General features: G+C 39.2%; 1 protein-coding gene across 2 annotated transcripts in view; it reads left to right on the top strand.

Moving 5' to 3' along the window:
- Nucleotides 1-20,929, top strand: part of LOC136863873 (probable splicing factor, arginine/serine-rich 6) — a 295,188-nt gene extending 274,259 nt beyond the window's left edge. Inside the window, exons 9-10 of one of the 2 annotated variants that reach the window (XM_067140233.2) lie at nt 7,321-7,719; nt 20,772-20,929. The gene's annotated coding sequence lies outside the window, so the exon portion shown is untranslated. The remainder of the gene's footprint in view (nt 1-7,320; nt 7,720-20,771) is intronic. The other variant, XM_067140235.2, reaches the window with a different exon arrangement.
- The last annotated feature ends 3,521 nt before the right edge of the window (nt 20,930-24,450 follow it).

Consider the following 24,450-nt stretch of genomic DNA (forward strand, 5'->3'; position numbering starts at 1 on the left):
TCTTCCTTCAAATATAAAATTTACAGAAAACCTACGCATACTGCTACAACAATAAAACATGACTCCATTCACCCCCTTAATCATAAACGGGCAACTTACAATAGTCTAGTATATCGAGCCTTCAACATACCTATGTCCAAATCAGACCTCAATAAAGAATTAAATACCATACGCAAGATAGCATTCTATAACGGCTACAACAAGAGTTTTATAGAAAGTATAATTAGCACGTTCAAACATCGCTCAAAATCTAACCTTCTTAAAGAAACTACTAATCAAAAACTTTTGCAGCCTTCACCTTTAACAACAACATCCAGCCAATTACAAACATATTTAAGAAACAGAATATCAACATCTCTTTCAGAACCGATAATAGAAACCTAGACATTCTACACAATTCTAACTCAATACTTCCAACCCATTTGAAAAGTCAGGTGTATATAGATTTCATTGTAACAACTGCCTCAGTACTTATCTCAGACAAACCGGTAGATCATTCAAAATTAGATATACAGAACATGTAAACGCTATCAAATACCGAAGATTCTCTGCAGTAGGACAACATATAAATGACTACGAACACAAATTTCAAGGCTTAGACCAAGACATAGACATCATCGAAATAATAAACAAAGGCCCTGCACTTGATTTAACAGAACAATTCTATATATCACTTGACTAGTACTATAACCCTAATTATAATCTCAATGACCTCTCTGAAAAACCTACGATCTTGTTTGACACGTTCATTAAAATTTTAAATAAGCTAAAAATGCCCAAAAATCAATCAGTCTTCAAAACAATACATAACACGCTCAAGTATTACCCCTACCGCCCTCCGCGCCCACCTGATTATAGTTCCGCCTCTATCGCCCTCCCCCTCCCTCCAACTTAGAAACTCCGCCCTTCTCTGCACTCGTGCAGATCCGCATTTACCTTCAGTTAGTCCGTTGGTTCCTCTCTGACACATCTAATACTGGCTTGGCATCCGAGGTGAGTCTTCTATTCCTTTATTAATAATATACATTCCTGGGTTACATAATTCTAAATTCGCGGATTATATTTTCTTAGAGGTTCCGTCTTGGTTTAAGATCTTTCTCGAACAACCTATGTACTCGCAACTCAAAGCACAAGAATCTCTTCAATACCATCATAACAGAACTGCACTTAATCCAAAATGCTCTATCCACTAATATGATATAAACATACAAAATTAGAGTACAAAAACTTATACATAGAATCTACCAATGGACATCCTTATATGCCAACATCAACGTGCTCTGACATCCAATCTATTAAGTCCAAGCTCAAGCCATTTTCGAATACCTACTTTCTAGATTTTACTGTACGTACTTTTATGTAGAAACATTCATAACTAAGCATGTGTTTACTTCTTTTATAATGTTAAACATGGCTACAAAGCCTTCATAAACATAACCCTACTGTTCAACAGACAAAATATGTCACTAAAAGCTGATTATACTTCACTTTCATTACTTTCTCCTTTTTAACTAAAGGTGTACACCTTATAAAAAACAATCTTTTATCGCACTGACTGTCAGCTTATATATGCCTATGCTTTTTAATTATACTCATGTTTATATTCAATACTATTAATGTAATATTACTGTAGGAGTCACGATTAATGTGATGTGTCTTTGTATAGTTGTCCTGGCTGATGATGACATCAAACATTGTCGAAACCGGTACCATATGTAAATAAACATGATGTTTTAAATGTAAACCTTCACGTAATATATTGTATTGAAAAGGTGGATATTAACTTTCCCATTTTTCTATTGTAATTCTGCACAGTATTGTCCTAAGTCAACCTTAACAAATTTCAAACAGTCCCTGCACTCCCATTCTTCTTATTACTTCTACACATATTTGTCATAATATACCCACTGGGCACAAAGAATTCAACTTGATCTTCTATGAGCCAATGCTCTGACATGCATACCACATCAATTTTTTTCAGCTTTACAGAAATGTTCTAGTTCTAACACTTCATTTCTGACACATTGAATATTAACCTGCAGGATAGTCAGTAAACTATTATCAATTTCTGTTTCCTGGTCACTATCAGTATCTTGGATGTTCCACAATAGGCCTACTAGTAGATATTTTTGTTTCTACAGGTTCATTGATTTTAGTGATCTGATAAGAATCTAACCTACTAGTCTGTCTACCTTGCACATTAACACTATTCCCCAATACAGTTTTAAAAGAACCTAACCTATATAGACTACCATGAGTATTAATACCATTCCTCGACTCTAGCATGACAGACCGACCTATATCGGACACTTTATGTACTTTTTTTTAAGAATGGGATCAGTTACACATTGTACATCTTGAATTGAATTAGCAAACTCTATTATACTAGGTCGTGTTACGTACATGTAGTACGTAACACGACCTAATACGTTGAAATTCTGTTTCGATTACAATGCGGTCGTGAAAATTCAATATTCATCTATTATACTATTTACAACATACCTTTTTCCCAACCTATTTAGGTGCAGACCATGCCAGGTATAAAATCTTCTTCCAAATTACTTATATCTACATATCTTACATTCTTGAAGTGCCTACATATTTTCAAAAGTTTTTCATTAACCTTGTTTACCTCCTTGTTAACACAAGACCATGCCGGAAGATCATGCCTGTGAGGAACAGAAAATACCACAACATTGGTGTGATGCAACTCCTGTAGTCTCGATCTCAGGGAAGAGATCATTCTTCTTGCATTATTTCTTCCCACGTCGTTAGTCCCTGCTAGATAAACTGCAACCCCCGTTGCTCGTAGATGTTCACAGTATTTTCGACTTTCAGAGGTTATGTCATTAAAATTTGCACCAGTCTTAATCACAGCAGAAACATCATGCTTACTGTTTCTAATTAGTTCTGTAGCAATATTCCTCCCCTGACTATCGGCAAAAAATCTTATCTTTACAGATTTCCGCGAGGTTTTGCAACTTGGTTTTACAAGATTCTTATTACTTTCACTTCAACATTCCAAAAAATTTACCTCAGAGCTGTTACCTACAGATTCATGAGTACCACTTGCAAAGGGTTCAAACCTATTCTTTAAAACAGGAAAGTAAAAATCGTCCAATATCCGCTTTCTAAAACCCGGGTATTTTACCGGCACCGATTCCCATCGTCTACAGTTTTTAGGCCTAATTGTTTCACTTCGCACAGGTTCATGAATAGAATCCAACTCGAGCTCTAATCCACTGTTCAAATACTTACTCTCCATCACATTAATCTTCTCTTTAAGTACGTCATTTTCAGCTTTAAGTTCCTCAATGTCATTTCGCAGAATATTTATAATTTCCAACGCATCTTCATACTCTCTATCTTTAGATTTCGGGCCGCCATCACCGATAATAACATTCGCAACGCACTGTTCACAAAAACAGTCTTCATTTGCATATATTTTTTCCTCCCTGGGCCTGTTTCTGCACTTTAAATGCCACCAACGATAGCACAAATCACACAGGGTGCCGTTTTTAACTATTTTACGGCATTTACTGCACTCAACATCAAGTTTTACACTTACTTTCTCGGGAGTAGACATAACCATGTTCACATTACCGGACGCCATCTTGATCTCTTGAGCTAGCGTGTCCCTAGTTTGTGGATCGAGACCTGTCATCTTCATAGACGCAGCGCTGTTTTCCTGTTGTTCAAAATTGAAACTAATGAAGAGTAGAAAGTCAAGCGATCATTTAGGTTACGGGGTGCACGACAAAAACTGCACACGAAAGGGCTCGGCAATAAGTATAGGATGGTTTATATGCCACAGATTCAGCGACAGTGTTTTGCAAGTATTGAAATTGCTGAGTTGGGTGGGGGAAAATAATGATAGCATTGAGAAACGTTAAATCTGAAAAACACGTGCGTAAGCGACCCTGTAACGAAAGTTCAACCCCTGCTGCTAGAGTAGAACGCAGCCCGGAAGGCGGTTAGAAGAGGGTTACGCAGTAACATTCGCGCGCTTTGTAGTATGACATGCATTCCGCTGAGCCAATAGAATCATTTCAGTAAGAGGTGCCTGTTTGTGCGTGTCACGAGTGAATGTTTCGAGTATTATTTGTGAATATCATAATCAACGAATTTAGGGAACTATTTGCGTGTGTACGATAGATCCAGGAAGAGAAAAAAGACAAGTATTCCGTCAACAGGCGAGGGAAATAGTATTTAAAATGTATTTGTATTTTGTAAGCATGCAGCAGCAGGCGTTCATAGGCGGAGAAGGTGAGGAACGCCATGTTGCCACGCTTCAAAAGAAGACAGCACTCGCGTGTGGTATCGGCCTGCGAACAATACAGAGGACAAAACAAGCTTCGGAAATAAAAATAATACGATGTTCAAGTCGCCAGAGAAGAACCCTTAGAGGAAGAAGCCAATGACGGTCCTCAATGATTTCAATAAAAATGTTCTGCGTACAACAATATTTGATATGTATAAAAACGGCAAATATCCTAAGGCATTGAAACTGGACCGTCCATTTACCTTCCTTAATATCTCGAAAATTTTCCTCAACACTTTTGCGGGTTTTGATGTTAAAAATTAATTTGGACTTTTAGGAAACGTTTAAGCCCACGAAAAATATAGGTCATCGCTTTGGTATTCAAGATATAACTGGAAGAAAAAATGTTTACACATTCATGCTGTCATGCTCTCTGCACTTCGCCTTCATTTCTGTCAACTTCTATTTAACTTCTTTAATATCTCGAAAATTTCCCTCAACACTTTCTCGGGGTTTGATGTTAAAAATTAATTTGGAATTTCAGGAAACTTTTAAGCCCACAAAAAATATAGGTCGTCGCTTTGGAATTCAAGATATAACTAGATGAAAAATATGTTTACACATTCATGCTGTTATGCTCTCTGCCCTTCTCCTTTCATTTCTCTCACCTTATATTTACCTTCCTTAACCCTGATAGTAACACCATACGTTTTTCTGACGTGTTGTGCGAATGAATGCCATCTATTCCTCTTAAGGAGGGGAGAGTTATCCCCTCCACCACCTCTATTCTTTGTTCATTCCATCTGGTAACTTTAATGTAACTTTAAATAATAGGCTTTGAGTGACACGTCTTCAAAACGTGTGGTGTAACTAAAGCGATATTTATAGACGTGTTACTGTCAGGGTTAATATCTCGAAAATTTTCCTCAACACTTTCGCGGGGTTTGACGTTAAAAATTAATTTGGACTTTTAGGAAACGTTTAAGCCCACGAAAAATATAGGTCATTGCTTTGGAATTCAAGATATAACTGGATGAAAAAATGTTTGCACATACCTGCTGTTATGAGTAGGCAAATTGGCATCACCGCACCTCATACTTCTGTCTCCCTCTGCGCAACGAAACCGCCTTCCGGGCTGCGTTCTACTCTAGTACGTCTCAAAGAAAGCAATCTTCTGTGCTTACACAGTTGAAAGCTACTGAGTTTTCAAATGAAGAGCTGCCATGTGTGAGAACTCTGCGTGAAGTATATTTAATGACTGAATTTCGATTGCATTGCCCAGGTACGGTTTAGGTATTACAACATAAAAACCACGCGCAAAATTGAAGGATACCGAATTTGAGTGCGATTTCCATATCGAACTCTCTTACCTGTATCCAATTGATCCAGTAATTTTAACTTATTTTGTTGTAGTTTGCGGTCTTTCTTCCTTTCTAGAAGTTGCATCTGACCACCAGAAAAGAACAGCTGAGGCTCTAGTGGGGAAGAACATCAACATACTCTAATGAAACTACAGATAGAATGGGCCGTTGTGTTTTTATCATCATGTTCCAAGTCCCAGCCAGATCGAAAAGAGAGCTTCACGTTGTTTCTGTGAACTATCTTGATGCAGGAAATACTACAAACTACTCTCGTGCTGTTTTAGAAGGTCTGCGCAATTATAGTGTAACCATATGATGTAGTTAAAGTGTTTGTTGGCGACAGTGCCCCGTACATGACCCGGTGTTATGAAACATTAAGTGTGGTCATAGGGGTTCATTTAATGCATGTACAGTGCTGGGCACATAAGATCAGCTTGGTTGGCAATAGTTGGATCACAGTGATGACAGATTTAAATCATGTGGTTGCGATGGTAAAGTCTGCATTTTTGAACACAAGAAAGCGAAAATATAATTATTTACAATTGTTAACATCAAAGTATGGTGCTTCAAAGGAAGCAAAGCTTTTTCCTGCACCTGTCATAACCCGATGGAATAGCTGGTTTCAGGCTGTCTTCTATTGAGTGCTTAGTTCACTGATGTTGTTACATTTTTCAAGATGTCTTACGTGAAAGACATCAACAACTGTGGTATTAAGTACCTGACTGATCTGTGTGACCAAGAAGTGAATAGGCTTCACTCCCACATGGTTTTTGTCACAGATTATGCAGCCGGATTGGTTGACCTCCTTACTGAATTTGAAGGGTCTCTGTATCGTACCTCTCATCTCCTTTACCCCAAACTGCATAACCCTGACGCCAGTTTTACCTTCATTTGTGTGGGGAATTTTTCTGCGGCAACTAGTGATGCTTTGATTAAGCTCACTCCTCTACAGCAGGCTGCATGTAGAGAGACATTTGACAAAGCTGCTCATTCTTCATAGTGCAAGCTAGCCACATTGAGAGCTAAAGACCCCAACCATAAGCATTTTGTGTCAATTTCTCAAGCTTTGTATCCAAAAAATATAATCTTGAATAAAACTTGTAAATTAGATGAGCTTGAGAAATTGTTTGGAGTAACAGATCTTTTCTGAAACGATATCTGATCTGATTACTGTTCTCTGAAACATGCAATTCAAACCCAAATGAAAGAAAGTGAAAAATGTGATGTCATGCTTGCATTAACTGCAATTCAGACAGAATTCAGCATATTTGCTACATAGTGCCTTGAGTTGTTGTGGACCCCAACGAACAATGTAGATAGCGAGCACATGTTGTCTCATTACAACACAGTGGTTACAGACAGACGGTGCAGTTTGAAAAAAAGCAATGCCGAAGTACTGACAATGCTTTCGTTTGAGCAATGAATTTGTATTGTGTGTAAACCAAGGACAATAATTGCACTTCATAAACTTGGAATCGTTAAAGTAATACCATGCGATTATTTTAACTTCGTAAATAGATGTTAATTTTGGAAAAATAGATGCTAATTTTTCAGGTCCCTATTACACACTATGGATATTGCGGTTCATGAAACTGATAGCTGATAAGAGGGATTAGGGTAGCATTCTTCTCGTTTTCACATCTTTTGTCTAAAGTAACAAAGACTAGCATGTTAACAAATTTGTGTTTATCTTTTCAGGTCGCATGCAATGGACAGTACCGCTAAGTTGCTTGTCGTTGACTGGCTTGGTGCCACTGCTGTGGGGAGGATGTGAGAATTACTTGTAGGCACTCTGCTACTAGTCTACAGTTAATGCACCGCACGGACGATGCATAGTGGCTGATGTGCACCTACCTGTAGCAGATACTGCTAATGATTTCTTACCATCGGCCTACAGCTGGTGTATAAAGAAATTGCGAACAACCGTAACTGTGTGAAGTTTCAATGTGCAGAGCATCGACATTGTGTTAACTCATGGTTTGGAACTGCGTTTGGAGAGGACTCGGGGGCCACATAAGTGTTGTCTCCACATCTAGTGGCTGCACCTTGGACGAAGAAGTTGGAGTCGACGGTTGGCGCACACCTTCAGACAAAATAGTAGGTTATCATTGTATGTTCTGGATCAATGATTGATGGGGTGATCACATGCAGGGGGTGTGGCTGGGTGATTGTGCGTACACCATCTTGTGATAGTGTAGATGGTCCACCTAAGGTTGAAAAGTGATTGAAGGTTAATGGGGATCACATAATAATAACCTGAGAGGAGTCAGTGGTGTTGATGAATGTGATTGTATGAGGTGCATTCCCAAGTTGTAACACTTGAGGTATATTTTTTCCCTCACTAGCTAATCACATGAAAACTATGAAACTTGTCATTTCTCGATGTAATCTCCCTGCAACCGTACACATTTTTCACAACGTCTGCTCGATGGTACCATAACCGCTGCAGATGCTTCTTTCGGGGTCTCTTCAGACCACTGGAAAATCGTTGATGCAATGGCGGCACGGCTCTTGAATATACAGCAACAGAGTGTGTCTTTCATTGTTGGAAACAGCCAAAAGTTTCTAGGAGCCAGGCAAGGTGAGAAGGGAGCATAAGAAATCCCTTCGAAGTTGATTTCATGAAGAAATTGCTGTGTCACGTTCGCCTGATTCGCTGGTGCTTTGTTTTGGTGAATGAGCACACGTGCAGTCATTTCTGGCCGTTTTTCATGCAGTGCATTTTACAGAAATGCCAACCTTCGAGGCGATCTGTTTCACACTCATTCGACGATGCTAAAAAACAACTTTCTCCACTCGCTCGATCATATCGTCAGACTGGCTTGTGCGAGGCCGAGATTATCTTGGCTTCTTGTCACACGACATTTCTATCTTCTTTGATCTGTCGCACATACGAACCTACATTAGACACATCATGACACCATCACTATGTCTCACTCAACTGAAGATGAATTTCAATCTCTGGCACACTGTGCAAATGAAGAAATTGAATAATTACACACTGATCTTGTAATGAAAAAGTTGCCACTTTAAGTATCTTGAAAAAAAAAAAAAAAAAAAAAAAAACAGTCCTCACTTTCGTAGCTGCCGCTAGAATTCTTTGTACCGTACAGTGCTGCTATCTGTCAGGCATTGACAAAGAGTGCCCACTTATTTTAAAACAAACCGCATGTTTATATCTGTTTCCAGTTCTTAGAAAAAAATCGGGAGGTGTTATAACTTGAATGCACCTTGTATAATGAAGATTGGTGTGATACATGTCACTCGTAATGAGAACAAATGTTTCTTTCTGATGTAGAGAGTTTACTGAAGGTGAAGGCTTTTATGTCATTTCTTGAGGGGATCAGGGGAGAAAGTCCAAAGGTGAGTGAAGATTAATAGGGTTCACATGATAATCTGTGTAATGAAGGTGGGTCAAAGGACTGATGTGACACAGGTCATTCGAAATGAGAACAAATGTGTTTTTTGAAGAGGATGTGTTACTAAAGGTGAAGGCATTTATTCCAATGCTTGAGGGGTTCAAGGGAAAGGCTAAAGAGTTGAATCTAATGTTATGTCTGATGCATGAAAAAGAGTGTGAGTATATTGATAGGGCTATGTGATTTTCGTGAGCACATTATTACATGACTAAAATTATTGATGTTGTTGCTACGTAATTGAGTGGGGGGAGGACCTCAATTTAACGTAAACCTGCATTGAACGGAAAAATTTTCAAGTCCCAAAAATTATGCCATAAGAACAATGCAATTTTATATATTTGATTTAATATAATTAACATTACGGCAAAATCTGCATTTACCGTTAGGAAATTTTAAAATTTGCAAGTATTTATTTCTATTTGTTATATGGTTATGGGACATTAAGAACATATGGAAACGACGTCATAGGCTCGCTAAGGATGATTCAAGGCATAAGAGGAATTTAGAGCGCAGACGCGTAGCCTTGAGTGGAATGTCAGACTCGGATACATATCTGATTGCGGCTGCTGCAGTCCCATAAAAGTAATGACAATATATTATGCTCTTTGAAAATTCCTATATTAATGTGTGCAATATCCTTTGGTTACAATAAGAACCCTTTCACTGATTCATCCTTTGTTACGGACAAATTTGGGCGCATTAGTTTTTCCATTATCAGTATTCATACACTTGACCCCAGTGTTTATATAACGTGATCGATCATCTTCCGTATCGATTCCTCGCTATATGCACGAGTGAGCTCGAACTTAGCCGACTGCGCAGCCTAAAGGCTAATGATGTCGCAGCGGTCAAACACTCGTGAAACTTTGTTGCTTGCATGTACGCAGTACGCAGCTGTGCTCTGTTCGAGTGTGTACGTCGAGCAGCATTAGACTATAGCATCAGTTTACGTAACTTGGCATCAGTTCGTGTGTTGTGTATCGCGTGGATTATCCAGCTCTAAGTCAGTTTGCTCTATTTCATTGTTTTAGTGGACTTGATTCAGGTAGTGGAGAGAAACTCAAATGTGCCCATTCGTGAAATGGCTGGACACCTGATACTTGTGCAGTCTTCATTGTCAGCGATATTGAAGAATAAGCAGAACATTCTGGATCAAGAAACACAGTGGGGTTCTAAAGCAACACAGTGAAAATAAAAAATTGTTAAAAAGTCGCCGTACGAAGAATTGGAATCGAAGTTGATTGAGTGGTTCAATGGAGCACGTGCTGAAAACGTACCAATCGATGGGGTAATGATCAAAATAAAAGCATCTACGATATCAGCAAAACTTGAGCTTATACAATTCAAAGCTTCAAATGGATGGCTGGATAGATTCAGGAAACGACATGGGATTACTTGTAGGGTGGTATGGGGAGAGAGTGCTGCAATTGGTGACGGAAGTGTATAACACCAGAAAAAAGAAGCGCTGCCATCCCTATTGCAAGACTTCAAACTTTTAGATGTATACAGTGTGGATGAAACTGGCCTGTTTTATCAACTCATATCCGTTAAAACCTTAAGTGTTAAACGAGAGCCATGCCATGGGGGAAGAATGAGTAAGCAGAGAATTACTGTTCTCTTATGCAGCAATGCAGATGGCAGCAACAAACTGGATTCCATAGTTATTGAACCAGAAACCACATTGCTTTAAAAACAGTGAAATGCTGCCGTGTAAGTATTTTAGCACTAACAGCACTTGGATGACTGTGGACTTATTCAAAAAGTTCTTGCAAGCTTTTGATGCATGAATGCGTGCTAAAAACAGGAAGATGCTTCTCTTTAAGGACAAGTGTCATGCTCATCCAGCAGACTTAGCGTTTTTACGGAATGTGAAAGTACATCTCTTTTCCGCAACTTGTACTAGCAGACTCCAGCCCTTGGATCTAGGAATTATTCATAGCCTGAAAAGTAAGTATCGGAAAGCTCTTGTCCTTAAGGCACGTGCCTTTATTAACAGGAATGAAGTTCTTAAATTGAACATCCTCCAAGCAATGCATATGCTCTCAGGAGCTTGGAAGATGGTTACTGAGGAAACTATCTCAGATTGCTTTCTAAGGCTGGATTTAATGAAATGGGTACCAACGACAGAATGTGAAGAAGCAGGAGTGGACATGTATGACTGGGTGCAGGTAACGAGTAATGTACCCATCACTTTCAACGAATTTGTGGGTTGTGATGATGATATCATCACTACAGGCATCCGGGATGTTGAAGAAATTTGTGAGGAGGAAGTAACGCAGATGATGAAGATAATGACGATGATGCTGATGATATGGATGAAGAAATTTAACCACCATCATTCATTGAACCTGTTGCCAGCATAGACGTTAGGTGGTTTGTTACAGCGTTTAAAGTGGACAGCTCTGTTATAGACCGAGTAAACCGATTGGAAATGGACAGTTTGAATGTAAAATCCAACAGTGCTAAAGAGCAGACTACCTACTTCTTCTTTGCCTACCGCTTTTCCCACACCATTGGGGTAGCAGGTGCAAACTGTGTCGCACATGTGGATTTGGCCCTGTTTTACGGCCGGATGACCTTCTGGATGCCAACCCTATATGGAGGGATGAAATCACTATTGCGTGTTTTGTGGTGGTTGGTAGTGTAGTGTGTTGCGTGAATATGAAGAGGAGAGTATTGGGACGGACACGAAGATCCAGTCCCCGAGCCAGAAGAATAATCAGAAGCAATTAAAATCCCCGACCCAGCCAGGAATCGAACCCGGGACCCTTTGAACCGAAGGCCAGTATGCTGACCATTCAGCCAACCAGTCGGACAAATAGCAGACTACCATCTTCGATTATTTCAAAAAATGAGACACTGTGAAAGTTGTGTAAATATGTACTGTATACAGGCAAAGTAACTCAATATATTATTGTCACTGTGTAAACATATTGTGGGTGTTTTAATTTTGTAGTGTGCTGGGAATCTACGATCTTTGACTACTGTATTAATTTAATGTTACAGAAAATATTGTAGGCCTAATCACAGTATAGTGCGTAGGGTAGGTATCTCCTTGTTTTATCATTGTCATTGTGTAAATTATGTGTGTTGGTGCAATTTATGCCAATACAGGCAAGGATTTCTGGAGATCTTTATTTCAAAAAATGAGACTGTGGAAATTGTGTAAATATGTATTGTATACAGGCAAAGTAACTCAATATATTGCTGTCATTGTGTAAATATTTTGTGGGTGTTTTAATTTTGTAGTGTGCTGGGAATCTACGATCTTTGACTACTGTATTAGTGCTACAGAAATATTTACAATATAGTGTGTAAGGTAGGTATTGCACCTATTCAGGGGTCCAGGGCATTATTTAATTATCTTAGTTCACAAATACAATGTCTGAATGGAAGCAGATCAGTATTGATTGATTGATTGTAATGAATGTGTTTTTGTTCTATTATTTGACATGGAGTTAGTTAATTCGTTTATGAGGACACTGGCTTTTTCTGGTATTTCATTTAAAGTTGGGATTAAACCTTTGGTCGAACTGTATTCATGGCTGTGGAAGCAAGGAGAAATTGAAGGAACTTACTAGAAAATTGAATCTAGCAAAGAAGGCAGCTAAGGATAACATGATGGCAAGCATAATTGGCAGTCATACAAATTTTAGTGAAAAATGGAAGGGTATGTATAGGTGTTTTAAGGCAGAAACAGGTTCCAAGAAGGACATTCCAGGAATTATTAATGAACAAGGGGAGTGTGTATGTGAGGATCTTCAAAAGGCAGAAGTATTCAGTCAGCAGTATGTCAGGATTGTTGGTTACAAGGATAATGTCGAGATAGAGGAAGAGACTAAGGCCAAAGAAGTAATAAAATTTACATATGATAATAATGACATTTACAATAAGATACAAAAGTTGAAAACTAGAAAAGCGGCTGGAATTGATCAGATTTCTGGGGATATAATAAAGACAATGGGTTGGGATATAGTACCATATCTGAAGTACTTATTTGATTATTGTTTGGCCGAAGGAGCTATACCAGATGAATGGAGAGTTGCTATAGTAGCCCCTGTGTATAAAGGAAAGGGTGATAGACATAAAGCTGAAAATTACAGGCCAGTAAGTTTGACATGCATTGTATGTAAGTTTTGGGAAGGCATTCTTTCTGATTATATTAGACATGTTTGTGAAATTAATAACTGGTTCGATAGAAGGCAATTCGATTTTAGGAAAGGTTATTCCACTGAAGCTCAACTTGTAGGATTCCAGCAAGATATAGCAGATATCTTGGATTCTGGAGGTCAAACGGACTGTATCGCGATTGACATGTCTAAAGCATTTGATAGGGTGGATCATGGGAGACTACTGGCAAAAATGAGTGCAATTGGACTAGACAAAAGAGTGACTGAATGGGTTGCTATATTTCTAGAAAATAGATCTCAGAGAGTTAGAGTAGGTGAAGCTTTGTCTGACCCTGTAATAGTTGAGAGGGGAGTTCCTCAGGGCAGTGTTATCGGACCTTTATGTTTTCTTATATATATAAATGATATGAGTAAAGGAGTGGAATCGGAGGTAAGGCTTTTTGCGGATGATGTTATTCTCTATAGAGTGATAAATAAGTTACAAGATTGTGAGCAACTGCAACGTGACCTCGAAAATGTTGTGAGATGGACAGCAGGCAATGGTATGTTGATAAACGGGGCTAAAAGTCAGGTTGTGAGTTTCACAAATAGGAAAAGTCCTCTCAGTTTTAATTACTGCGTTGATGGGGTGAAAGTTCCTTTTGGGGATCATTGTGAGTATCTAGGTGTTAATATAAGGAAAGATCTTCACTGGGGTAATCACATAAATGGGATTGTAAATAAAGGGTACCGATCTCTGCACATGGTTATGAGGGTGTTTAGGGGTTGTAGTAAGGATGTAAAGGAGAGTGCATATAAGTCTCTGGTAAGACCCCAACTAGAGTATGGTTCCAGTGTATGGGACCCTCACCAGGATTACCTGATTCAAGAACTGGAAAAAATCCAAAGAAAAGCAGCTCGATTTGTTCTGGGTGATTTCCGACAAAAGAGTAGCTTTACAAAAATGTTACAATGTTTGGGTTGGGAAGAATTGAGAGAAAGAAGAAGAGCTGCTCGACTAAGTGGTATGTTCAACAATGATAAAGGTGTTTTAATTTATTCCACCTATTCAATACTTATATTATCACGTATAGTTGTTACATAATTAAATAACATGTAAGTGGTATGTTCCGAGCTGTCAGCGGAGAGATGGCGTGGAATGACATTAGTAGACGAATAGGTTTGAATGGCGTCTATAAAAGTAGGAAAGATCACAATATGAAGATAAAGTTGGAATTCAAGAGGACAAACTGGGGAAAATATTCATTTATAGGAAGGGGAGTTAGGGATTGGAATAACTTACCAAGGGAGATGTTCAATAAATTTCCAATTTCTTTGAAATCATTTCGGAAAAGGCTAGGAAAGCAACAGATAGGGAATCTGCCACCTGGGCGACTGCCCTAAATGCAGATCAGTATTGATTGATTGATTGTATGTTAGATGAGGCATCTAACAACCCCCGGCATCGAAGTCCATCCTGAATCTAAATATGAGAGGTATATGTTTTTGCTGCCAAATATTAAAAATGGTGTTCCTTATTTAAAAAACATAACCTTTAATAAACTGAGAAAAACAACGTACAAAATTATACATGAGAAATATGCAATATGATTTTACATAAAAGAAATATACATTAGCTTTCTGGGTAGTGACTTAAATGTCTCTTTAGTCTCTTATCTGATTTGCATCTTAACACTTCATACTCATAAAGTTATCGAAGAGGCCTCGCACTTCTAATGAACAAATGCTCACTGACACTTATTATATCACTGCACACTGAGTAATTTAAACAAACACACATAATGAAGGGCACTTCTCGTAAAATGAATACAGTTATTCACTATTCCTGTTTTATAGTTTCATGGTGGTTCAGGCGTTTAATAAAGCTATATTAAGTACACTTCCAAGAACATGAAAATCATATCACAGAGCATATTAACTCTTATATGAATATTTTTATGAATTATTATATTGTCGCATAATGTTTGTTTCTCTAGGATATCCTTAAATACTATTTTACAAAGCAGATTCCAAACAACATTTTCATACACGACAATACATTCAACGAATAATACAAGCACACAATATGACATAAACAATAGCAATTACCTGAAAAAGAAATACAAGGAAAACCACATTTTATATACAAAAATGCATGTGGAAGGTACATTCCTTTCAGGGTTACTGACAATGATCCTGGTCATCACTGTCACATGAGGTCGAACCCATGTTCTTCAGACATCCGGGGTACATTTCCCTGAAATTCCCTGCATCAATTTGATTTAATAAAGAACACAAATGGGAGGAATTGTTTCATCTCGTGAAATATTCATTCTACAACGACGATAGTAATCTACGATCCTGCATGTGAATGTTATATCATGGTGAGACAAAATGAACACCACCAAGCTCGATAGCTGCAGTCGCTTAAGTGCGTCCAGTATCCAGTATTCGGGAGATAGTAGGTTCGAACCCCACTGTCGGCAGCCCTGAAAATGGTTTTCCATGGTTTCCCATTTTCACACCAGGCAAATGCTGGGGCTGTACCTTAATTAAGGCCACGGCCGCTTCCTTCCCACTCCCAGCCCTTTCCTGTCCCATCGTCGCCATAAGACCTATCTGTGTCAGTGCGATGTAAAACAACTAGGGAAAAAAAAAAAAAAAGAACACCTTGCCTAATGTTCCAAGCGCTGGCCAGGCGAGGAATCCGCCCGAGTCTTTCCCTCTCTCAGACAAATATGTCAAGGAGCTCCCAGCAGCGGGCTACTCCAGCACTGTATACGGCAATTTCTATTATTATTATTATTATTATTATTATTATTATTATTATTATTATTATTATTATTATTATTATTATTATTATTATTATTATCAAAGAAAGAATATATATCTTCTTTGATAATCTGGATTTTATCAGCCTTGATGTCATTATTTGTTGTGCAGCATATTACTTCGCACTAACATATAATCATTTGGAGATTCACATTTCTATATTCGATCCACCCTTGCGAACATGGACACGCGAGATGAGCTCCCACCCTCACACTGATATCTCAAACACATGCATGTTTATTTAGAAGACTCTATCCATCAGGTATTTAAATTAATCGTAACACTCGCCTACTAGATCAATCCTGGTTCGCACCCCGTTGTCGTGTCCTCACATCATCTGGTCGCAGGTCTTAAAACTACAAATTGGGAGGTCACCTGTATTACGTGTGAAGAAATAAGGAAATAACTTTAAGACCTTTTGACGATTCATAGCAATCTGTAAATTGGTGATGACTGACAATAAGCTAATGAACACTAACCCCCTTCATTACAATGGTTGACTGAAAATAAGCTAATGAACACTAATTCCCTTCATAACAATGCTTCACATTTAATCAACTCTAGGATCTTATAAATACTTCATACATTAACTTCCCCAGGGTCACAATAAACATGGTTACCCAACCATTGAAGACAAATTCCCCATAAACTATGATAATACTGAGAGAAAAAAACTTCAATCCCTTTGAAACAGCTTAGGACAGTTACCTATCCTGTAATTTATTGACATGTATAAAAGTTATCTATTGCATTTATGGGGTGCGATATGAAATTCAGGCTTAGCATTTTGGAAATGCACTTATCGCTTCCGCTCTGTGGTCAGTTGTCATTGGGCAGGTACATCCATGGGGCTTAAGCTGTCATCACAGCAGCTTCACTGATGGAGAATCCTGGATTCGTCTGCTTGCGAGTCCCATTCATGCTGTCTGTATTTTCAACTGCCGTCGGATGATCTAGATGTTCTCTGGTGCACTGGCAATGGACACCGCAAACAGCTTGTAGACTCCTCCTCGATTTGATGATCTCACTCGTTCATATATGCAAATGAGGAAATTATTCTGTTACTGCTATGTTAATTTTATGCAACATACTGTAACTTGCTGCGACTAGGATCACTCATAGGCTCAAGTGTACTAGCCTAGTAACGATATTAGTCCTGTTGTTCGTTACCTATTTCCTCTCATTTGCCTATCACAGTTAATAATAATCACCTAGCTCAGGGCCTCTCAGGGTGCATGCGCCGTGCAGTGCACGGGCGCAAGGTGCAGGAAACGACTTCACTAGGTTGACAAGAGTGCAAACTCCCACTCCACTTCTCCTACACCTGTCTCGCCCGTTCGGCCTGTCTTCGTCTTCTCCACCTTCCCCGCTGATCCTCTCCTCACTGCGAAATATTTATGTGCGGTGAACGGGGACACTGTTGTATGGGACAACGTTACTGGTGTTAAAACACTCTTCTTTAAATTTGGTTTGAGCAGACAATTTATCTTCTCTAGCTCTTCTTTTCCTTTATCTTTGGAATGATACCAGTTATGCCTGGAACAAGGGACTGGCTGATAGCAATTTGAGAGCCTTTTTAAAAATTACAATCAGAAATAGGCCTACTCGCACGCAATCTAGTTTTCGTACAAGTCAAAGCAGGAAAAAATACCTTTCAGGTATGTATGTGGAACCAAATATAGAAATAATCTTAGCTGCTTCTCGATGCAGCTTAGGAAAATCTTCCTTCGACAAATTCTCGTAGAATTTGAGCTAAGCCTTTGTATTGGAAAATCTTTTTGATTAACTTATCACATAATTATTGTCCCACGGATTAAGCATTTGGCTTTATCGTCACGACTGACAAAGAAATACGAAAGTTCCCAGTTCAATTGAAATGGACTTTCGGAAGTCTTTGCCTTCTTTGAAACAGGTTGCTCCATTATTATGTTGTTGTCTTGCGCTTATCTATTTCACTGATAAACAAGCCGTCTATCACCGAACGCTTCGTCGCTCTCAGCTCACTACACCATCAGAGTCAAGCCGAGTCGAGTCGAGTTGGAACGATGCACAGTGCACGGAGTCTCTGCGCCTCGATATGCACGCGTGAGATTTTGATCGTTTGAGAGGCCCTGACCTAGGTATTGGAGCATCACACATTCGCCCGAACACTGTCTCTGGATACACGGATGCTTCTGATTAGCCTAACACTTTGCGTATTACTGATACTACATTTGCCTGATTCACGGCAATTATTATTCGTAGGACATATTACTCACTGGGTTTTTGGTATTTAGCGGATACTGCCCATTCTGTCAGTATCACACACATAAGCAGTTATTTCTTCTAGCAATTTTCACTTCCTAAATATGGTATCGTGACGTTATCAACATTTCTATGGCACTTCCCTTTCTTTCTCCATCCCACATACTAATTAAGTTGCGTACATATCAATTTGTACATAATAAATGTCTCCCAGTTACCACATGGTTCATTGTAACTGAATAGCACTCGCTTCACTCGATTTATATTGTTTCACTCGTGACAGTAAAGTTTCACAACGAATGAATAAATTCACAACTTCTTATTCAGGCAAGTAATTGCACAAGTCAATAATTGATACCGTGATTATAAATCACTGGGTAACAGTACAAGTAACTAATCTCATATCTGTTCCGTATTGAAGATAAGAATAAGTAAAATTCTTTCAAGAATAAAATTTACGGTGTCCACCTATTCAGTACAATTATATTCTGTAGTAATTAAATCCTACATGAATTACATATACTAATTAGGGACATGTTTTGCCCTACTCTTGGGCATCTTCAGCCTAATAATAATCTTAAGGTCAAGTCCTTAAACCAATTAACATTAGAACTTAAAACTAAATACAATGGTCTTATGCTTAAAATTGTTTTTACAAAAAGTTGTGCTTTAGGTGATATTTGCATAGATTTAAAATGTGTGCATTATATTAAAACCCAGAATTTGTGACAAGGAAGCAATTAAAATTATCATACAATGGTTTAAGGACTTCACCTTAAGATTATTATTAGGCTGAAGATGCCCAAAACTAGGGCGAAACATGCCCCTAATTAGTATATGTAATTCATGTAGGATTTAATTACTACAGAATATAATTGTATTGAATAGGTGGACAAAGTAAATTTTATTCTTGAAAGAATTTTACTTAACACAGTACATGCAAACTGCACTAGATGATGAATACACTGCATGCGTAAGTCATTGCATACCCGCACAAGATGTAGAATATATTGAGTAGATGACTTCAAGTAGCTCTTTCTTATATAGGGAAGCTGGCCTGGCGCCAGTGGAGATGGAAGGCCATGCCTACTTTCCAAATATCCGTCTGCTAATATTTGCTTCTCAACGCCGATTGAGGTATCAAATGGAAGCTCAAATATTCTTCTTTTTTACTGATTAAATTTCATCGTGATCACATTGTAGGGTCGCTCGCAATCTCTAAGGCATTACTTGATAATTTTCAGCTTTACACGCCATGCGGTGGGGATTCCTGGATTTCTCTCTCACGGTCAAGACCCCAACATCTGTTTGTAATTAGCTGCACCCGCATAAAGTGCGTCATTAGTGATACATTAATTGTGTAAGACATATCTTGATACCATAAATCAGTATAAAATCCTGTGATTCGTATGACTCCATACTCATAAATATTCATTTAAATCTAAGAATTTCATTTTTGTCCGTATTGAACTGAGAATGGAAGATAGGAAACTTAAAAGGGTCCACCTTTTCAATACAATACAATACAATACAATTCGTATTGAAAAGGTGGACCCTTTTAAGTTTCCTATCTTTCATAAATATTCATCGCGTAGTTCTGAATTTTCCTTACTATTATTCTTAATAACAACTGAAGACTGTAGGTTGGCATCATTGGATTTGTAGGGAAAATCAGAGAGAGTTACTATTTCATTTGTTGACACGCTGTGATTAGTCCCTCCTCTTGACTTGAATCTACTCTCATGCGTAGCGCGGGTTCTCTTTTCTCTCTCAGCGAAGTGAGAGCCCTTTTTTACGGACCCGTTTTATGAACTCCCCTTTCTCTTGTTACATGCAACTAGACCCAAGTTCTCCCAGCCAGCAGAGGACCAGTTGTGTCCCAGTTTGGGCAAAACATGCTGATTACGACACTAATTACCATAGAATGTCGCAGAAAATGGCATATTGTTTTAACAGGATATTATGACATTCTCATTACGATGTATTGAACGGTTTCAGTATGTTCTTGTTTTATTGTTGTCATTGTGTAAATGTCCAACTCGTTGGCTGAACGGTCAGCGTACTGGCCTTCAGTTCAGAGGGTCCCGGGTTTGATTCCCGGCCAGGTCGGGGATTTTAACCTTAATTGGTTAATTCCAGTGGCACGGGGGCTGGGTGTATGTGTTGTCTTCATCATCATTTCATCCTCATCACGACGCGCGGGTCGCCTCCGGGCGTCAAATAGAAAGACCTGCACCTGGCGAGCCGAACCCGTCCTGGGATATCCCGGCATTAAAAGCCATGCGACATTTCATTTCATTGTGTAAATAACGTGTGTTGATGCAATGTATCTCAATACAGGCAAAGATTTCTGGAAAATGTTTGCTTTCTACTGAAACCTCAATTTAAGGTTGACCCCCATTTAAGGTTAAAAAATCCTGGTCCCGAGAAAAACGCTAAATCGGGGTTCTATTGCAACTTTATGTATGTAAGAATCATGATAACTGTGAATGTATAGATAACGAGGATGTTCGTAGAAATGTCTATAAATCTCTCTTCTTTCCAGTTATACTGAATACGTGCTGCAGTCTCCGTTGCAAACTTGAACACCTTGGCAAGGTGTTGGGAGATTGAGGAGTGTATGCTTCAGCGTAATTGAGGTGCAAGATAGTTCGAGGTAGTTTGAGTTCCCTACTGAAGATGAGGGTTTGTGTATTGTGTTTTAAAATCCTTTGCTGTATTTTTATGCTTTATGTAATACATGAGTTACTCTGTCTTTTCTGTTATTTTAATCTCCCTCTCCTACCACTTCCTATAACTTTTTTTCATGTTATTTCAAGCTCTGGAACTTTTGTAACTGTCTGGGTTCAGTAGGCAAAGGCAGAACCTCAAACCTCCAGTCCTCCATATCACATATCCTTTCACCTCCTTGGCTCATGCGGTTATTAATCTGCAGTAACTGTGCTTAGTACACTGCATTTTCAAATTCTGAACCCAGGAGGGGAATATTTTATTTCTGCAAATGCAGTGTAAATGAGAGAAACATTGGCAGTTGTGCAGGATGGTCTGGGAGCTGGTGCAGGGGCTAATGGGTAAGATGACTACAACATTGCAACGTAGTCACCTCGACTCTCCCGCAAACAGCAACAGCATGTGTTGTTTGATGTCAAGCCACAACATGGCTACCCCCATTCTGATGTGAAAATTTTAGCACGTGGCTCTGTTGATTAACACAAGTGTGAGAAAACTTGGCCAGATCGGCATGTGGGTTCTCACAGCCGCCTGTGTTCCCTTCAATCCAGCTGCATCCAATATGATGGCTGCTATGGCTGCTATATATATAGACTAATGGCAAAATGAATTCCCACCACACCTCTGCTTATTTCACAAGGGGGGGGGGGGGGGGAAACCCGGCACCCCACACTCCTCTGATCCACACCCCTTTGTCTCCAACATAAAGGCTGCTATGCATGGACTCTTATGAGAAAATGTTCCTTCACCACAGACACCACTGTGCACTGTGTCACTAGCAAAACATGGAGACCCACTGCTACCTCCCCCACAACCAACAGAACAGATGCAAACAATCGCAGATCTCAACCCAAACAAACTGGCGGACACACCAACCTCCACACCAACAAACCCTGTCCAGATTAGCACTGCTTCCGTACTCCCAACACCCTTTAACAGGGTTACAGTTGCATTATATTTCTGAAGCAGTAGCAGTGGTGCAGCTCCTTGGTGGAGTGGTTAGCACTGAGGCGTTCGCTTCAGAGGGCCATGGGTTCAATTTCCAACAAGACTGGGAATTTAAATTTCATATGATTACTTCCTCTAGCTAGGAGACTGAGTGTGTGTGTTGGCCTCCGCATTCATCCTTACCTACACACGCCACCACTAATTGCCATGGAAATGCAGTAGTGATTACAGCCCTCCACATGTTGTTAAGCTGTAAAATGGACCAAATGTACACGAAGTTCTGACCCTAGGAAAGTGGGGCAAGTGGCCAGGAAGGACAGGGAGGACCTTGTGAGAAAATGGTGTTAAAATAAGCATTTGTGTAAATATTTACAATATTCAAGAGTAATGTGGAGTGTGTTCATTTCATTTTCACATTCTTGTGTAAAACGTGACACTTGTAATTTGGGACAGTAAACTGCAGTTTATAATGTTAACCTGTTGATGCTGATTGCATTTTGGTTGATGGACATTTTACACCTTATTTCTTCTGCAATATTCTTATGCTATTCAAATATTTTTAGCCCCATGTTATTATTGGGTAATGTAGATTGAGAACAAGAAGAATATTACGAGAAAAAAAATCATTTTTGTGCTAACATTCTGATCGTTCGTTAGCCTGCAAGCTTACCTGTGGCAAGAAATGACCATTCTGCGAGGAACTGCAATAGACCTGTGCCTGATGTGCCAGCGGGTGAAACCGAGTGGGGAATCGCAGGACTTGATTGCTTGTTGTGATCTTTCGTGTGACCAAACTGGCATGGAATCGGCAACGAGGTTATGCCATGAATCATCGAAAACTTTCGGTGCACTGTTTGGTAAGCCCTCCGTTTACTCCAAGATATACAAGTTGAAATGAAAATTAGGTATGTCATTAGAACTGGTGGTGTAAGATGGTATTTGAAGCATAGATCTTAAAACATTTTTTGATATTAATTAGTGTACGAGAAAATAAATCACAAAACTTTTGTCTGTATATTTGAGATATAAATAGGCACTGAAAAATGAGATATCCAGCCTGGTATCGAATGGTTAACTTGTTCTTTTGTGTTGTATTAATGTCGGATAAACTCTCGGTTCGATAAACCGCCCACTAACTCTGAGGGCCCTGAACAAGATATATTTATTCGTTAACTTGGCTGCGGCATGGATGGTACCGTACTGTATATCGACTGCTAATACATTGCTTTTGTGCTTCTCACCATCTTTTGGCAAAGAAGTTTTGGACAGGATTAACTTTCTAGAATGACAATATCATCGTCAGCCTGATGTTCTAATGATGTAGTGAGGATGAATTGAAAAACAAATACCATCATACATTTCTTTGAAGTTATCGGCAACAATTTGCATCTTTGTGACAAATAGCAGTTTTCCATTGTCCTCTCTTGATCGAATAGTAGTTATGATACACTTTTATACTACTTAGTCATCAGATTTTTATCGGTGACTGTATTCTTGTCCATAAAAGCACTGCTACCGGTAATTGACTGTAACAGATAATTAAAAATTGATCATAGTACTGTAGGCCCACTTGCAATGGCAGTGGGCATATACTCTTAGCCTGGTACTGATTTAGTTAACGATATTTAGAGGCACCTGTTTGTGTTGAAAATTTTTGCTCATTTTTGTCATTTTTTAACAGTTATTTCAGTATATTTTTAGCTATTTTTATTTTATTTCGTCAATAATTTTATTAATGGTTCATGTTTGTGGGTTACTGTAGTCACGTCCTAGTTCATGAACCATGGGCAACGGCTGAGTGGCCTAGTAAGTGGTCCTGAGATTCGGGATACCAGTTGCCATGGAATGGGAGTGGGCATCTCGGACATATTCTGAGTCGTGGCCCTCCTTGTGCTCAGGCGGCTAGGACTATACAATTCACCGGTGGTCCATAACCCGTTAGAGGAGAGATCCTCACTTGGACTATGTGCAAGTAGGGCAGCATCCTGCTTCATGAATTTACCGAGCTCAGAACATTTTTAGCAAGCCTCGGACCTGTGGGAGTAATGGAGTCCCACTCCCATTTGACAGGCGAGGGACTCCTTGGAAACAACTTGGCGAACGAAATGGAATTCGATGGGGAGCTATCAATATTAATGGGGCTTATGGAAGAAAGAAGGTAGAACTGGCTGAGTCAGCAAAGAGGATGCATCTGGATGTGCTAGGAGTAAGTGATATTCGGGTAAGGGGAGATAATGAGGAAGAGATAGGAGATTATAAAATGTACTTGACGGGTGTTAGAAAGGGAAGGGCAGAGTCTGGGGTAGGGCTCTTTATCAGGAATACCATTGCACGCAACATAGTTTCTGTTAGGCACGTAAATGAGCGAATGATGTGGGTAGATTTGTCAGTTGGAGGAGTTAGGACAAGAATTGTGTCCGTGTATTCACCATGTGAGGGTGCAGATGAGGATGAAGTTGACAAGTTTTATGAAGCATTGAGTGACATCGTGGTCAGGGTTAGCAGCAAAGATAGAATAGTGCTAATGGGCGATTTCAATGCGAGAG

Source organism: Anabrus simplex, chromosome 2 (genome assembly GCF_040414725.1).
Source record: "Anabrus simplex isolate iqAnaSimp1 chromosome 2, ASM4041472v1, whole genome shotgun sequence".
NCBI classification, from domain to species: domain Eukaryota; kingdom Metazoa; phylum Arthropoda; class Insecta; order Orthoptera; family Tettigoniidae; genus Anabrus; species Anabrus simplex.